This window comes from Rhincodon typus, chromosome 5, assembly GCF_021869965.1.
Source record: "Rhincodon typus isolate 14 chromosome 5, sRhiTyp1.1, whole genome shotgun sequence".
NCBI lineage: Eukaryota > Metazoa > Chordata > Chondrichthyes > Orectolobiformes > Rhincodontidae > Rhincodon > Rhincodon typus.
In genome coordinates, this window is record NC_063336.1 from 9,141,787 (window position 1) to 9,146,096 (window position 4,310).

Genomic DNA, 4,310 nt, shown 5'->3' on the forward strand with positions numbered 1-4,310 from the left:
CCTACACTCACCTTTACTGGCTCCATCCCCGCCTCTTTGACCTGTCTGTTTCCTCTCCACCTATCTTCTCCTCTATCCATCTTCTATCCACCTCCCCCTCTCTCCCTATTTATTTCAGAATCCCCTTCCCCTCCCCCATTTCTGAAGAAGGGTCTCGGCCCGAAATGTCAGCCTTCCTGCTCCTCTGATGCTGCTTGGCCTGCTGTGTTCATCCAGCTTTACACCTTGTTACCACATACAGAGGGACTGTTTTATGATGAGAGGTTGAGTTAATTGGGCCTGTACTCATTGGAACATAGAAGAATGAGAGGGGACCGTATCAGAACCTATATGATTCTTTGGGGTCTTGAGAGGGTAAATGCAGAGAGATTGTTTCCCCTTGGGGGAGAGTCTAGGACCCAGAAGGGCATCATCTCAGGATAAGGGTCACACATTGAAGACAGAGGCGAGGATGAATTTCTTCTCTCAGAGGGTAATGAATTTGTGGAATTCTTTACAACAGAGGGCTGTCAAGGCTGTGCATTAAGTACATTACAAGGCTGAGATAGATTTTTAATCAGTAAAGGAAAAAGAGTTCTGGAGAAAAGGCAGGAGAGCGGAGTTGAGGATTATCAGATCGGCCATGATCACACTGAATGGCTGAGCAAACTCATTGGGCTGAATGGCCTACATGTGCACTGATATTGTTTGGTCTTAATTTCCTTGGCGAAGATGATAGTGAGCTGTCTTCTTGAATCGCTGATGTTCTTGGGCTGCAGGGACAACCATGGTGTTGTTCTGAAGGATCTCTCAAGGTTTCTTACCCAGCTACAGTGAAAGAACAGTGATATAATTCCAAGTCAGGATGGTGAATGGCTTGGGGCAGAACTTGTAGGCGATGGTGTTCGAATGTATCTCGTGCCCTTGTCCTTCAAGATTACAACGGGTTTGGAATGTGCTGCCTTAGGATCTTTGGTGAATTTCTGCAATGTACCTTGTAGACTGTACACACTGCTGCTACTGAGTGTAGGCGATGAAGGGAATGGATGCGGTGCCAATCATTCAGGCTGCTTTGTCCTGGATGGTGTTGAGCTTCTTGAGTGTTGTTGGGGCTGCATTCATCCAGGCAAGTGGGGAGTATTCCATCACACTCCTGACTTGTGCCTTGTAGATGGCGGACAGGCTTTGGGGAGTCAGGAGGTGAGTTACTTGCTGACCTGCTCACTTTTTTTTTACAGTATGGAAGCAGGCCATTCGACCCATCGAGTCCACACCGACCCTCTGAAGAGCATCCGCCCAGACCCAACCTCCTACCCTGTTGCTAAATCACCTAACCTGCATGTCCCTGGACACTGCAGGCAATTTAGCATGGCCAATCCACCTAACCTGCACATCTTTGGACTGTGGGAGGAAACCGGAGCACCCAGAGGAAACCCACGCAGACATGGAGAGAATGTACAAACTCCACACAGGCAGTCGCCCGAGAGTGGAATCGAACCCGGGTTCCTGGCAGCTGTGAGGCATCAATGTTAACCATTTGTAGCCACTGTGTTTATGTGGATTGTCCAGTTGAGTTTCTGATCAAAGGAACCCCTAGGTTGATGATGGGAGGTTTCAGGCATGATAATGCAGAGATTGTTGTTGCTTTGGGAATATCCCAATGTATCTGCGGCCCTTGTCTTTCTAGATGGCAGAGATTGTGGATTTGGAAGTTGCTAACGAAGAAGCCTTGGTGAGCTATTGAAGTGCGTCTTGTAGACAGTATGCACTGCTGTGACTTTACCCCAGTGGTGGATGGGGTGAACGGTGATAGTAGTGGATATGCTCAGCTCAATGGAGGACCCTCGAAGGACTGCCATGACTTAGAGTGAGGTGCGATACAAGGGCTTGTGAGGAGAACTCACCTGCAATATTTTCTCACCAGGTTTCCAATTCTCCGCTGCTTCTTTTGACAAAAGTCTGCGAATGAAGACGAAAGGACTGTCCTCTTCTCCGTTTGACAGGGAAACCTACTAAGCAACAGAGAGCACCTTCCAACTGACCTGAGGTCACGTCGTCCTTCAGCGCAATCCGACTGTAATTAGCTTCAGGATGTAAGAACAATTAAATTTTGTCGGGACTTCTTACGTTACACACAGCTGTCCCCGAGCGACCGAATAAGAAAGTCATGTTACATTTCAGAGCATTCCTACCCTTACACACAACAAGCATGCAGAAGGGCTACATTGTAATCCGATGGGAGTGGTAATCCACATGCCTATGACACCCAGTTCAAATCCCGACTGGGGAAATAAAGGAGGTTAAACAAAATGCAGAATTAATAGCCAGTATTGTGAAACCTCGGGATTGGGAAGCCTTCCATCTTTATCCAGCTCTGGTCTGTATGTGACATCAGGCAATGCTCTTTGAAAAGGCTGAGCTGCCTTTGAAGGTGGTTCAATTGATACCAATTCTCAATCACTCCCTTTACAGACCAACGTTAGGGCCAGGTCTAGCCCCAAACTCTCTTTATGTTGTTGGGGTTCGCAGCTGGTTGGGAGACAGCTAAAACTGGAACATTTGGAGATACATTCTTTTCTTATTTCACTCATGTTTCTGCATGCTCGTTTGAGAGGACAGTGTAGAACTGTGGTGTGATGCGTACGGGCTGAATCTGACCTTGTTTTGGCATTGTGTTCACTGAAAGGTTTTTCGCTCTGAGGCCTGGGAAGTTTTCTCGCTGCACTCACTATCCATCTCGTGCACTCATGTGTCCGTCTCGCCTGGTTCTGTCCTCATCTTAGGAAACTCCACTCCCGGAATAACTCACCGCTGCTCAGATATCCCAGAATCGATGGGCATCCCTGGCACTGGTACCTGCTTTAAAAGGACATTGTGCACCAGGGACACTGTAAATCCTGAGCTGCCCTCCACAGTTCCTGATATTTGTCATGGTCGTGGCACACAAGGGTTTGTCCTCTTTGCAGACAGAGACTGTCAGCTCCTTCTGGATGTGTTGGCACAGAAACGAGACGCCCTCTTCCCCCAGGACCAGGAAGAGAGGTCACGCCACCAGACCATGCCAGCCTGGTCTGAGGCTCGAACCTGGGTCAGTGCAGTCTCAGCTGCCCAAAGGAATGCCCATCAATGTACGAAGAAAGTCAATGATCATAAGATCATCGGATATAGGAGCAGAATTAGCCCATCAAGTCTGCTCTGTCGTTCGATCATGGATGATATGTTTCTCAATCTCATTCTCCTGCCTTCTCCCCGTTGCCCTTGATTCCCTTACCAATCATGAACCTATCTATCTTGTCCTTAAATACACTCAATGACTTGGCCTCACAGTCTTCTGCGGCAATGAGTTTCATAGATTCACCACCCTCAGGCTGAAGAAATTCCTCCTCATCTCAGTTCTAAAGGGCCATCCCTTCACCCCGAGGCTGTAACCCTGGAACTCAGTCTCTCCTACTGGTGGAAACATCTTCTCCACATCCACTCTGTCCAGGCCTCTCGGTATTCTATAGGTTTCAGTCAGATCACACCCCAACCCCATCCTTCTAAACTCGGTGGACCTTCCCCAGTTCACTGTGGTAAGAGCCACGTTGGGACTCTAATACCTCACACTCACTCTAAATCTGTGACTGTGCACACCTCTCACCAAGGCTTGTACTCTACCACTCTCACTATTGTATGCAGGATCTTCCCTCACTCACTCTCACCCACCCAATTCCCCGTGGCATCCCTCATCCTGCACGGCCCTCTGTACCACCGAGTCACTCGTGTGGGACACCTCCCCACGGCAGTGCCAGCCACCTTTCATCTCCCTTCAAACCTGCCTCTCTCTCTCATTCCAGCAGGAAAGCAGCCCCCAGTGAGACAGAAAGACACGAGATGGGTGGTGGGCAGCCTAACATTCACCCACCTTACCCATTATGTGGGAGCGATCCAGATTTTGACCAGCCGGAATGGCTGAGTGTCCGTGTCCAAGCATCTGGACGGATATAAGAGGCTGTACCGGGAGCCACAGGCTGAATGCTATCACCCGACTCGACTGGGGCCCACAGATTATCAGGGAAAGCCTCCTGGCTTTGTCTTAATGTGGTATGACAATAAAAGCTGCTGGTGCCCTTGCTGTTGTATTACCGTGAGAGCTGCTGGTGTTCTCCCTGCTGTATTACAGTGATCGTTGCTGGTGTTCTCCCTGCAGTATTACAGTGATAGCTGCTGGAGTCCTCCCTGCAGTATAACAGTGATAGCTGCTGGTGCTCTCCCTGCAGTATTACAGTGGTAGCTGCTGGAGTCCTCCCTGCTGTATTACAGTGGTAGCTGCTGGTGTTCTCCCTGCTGTA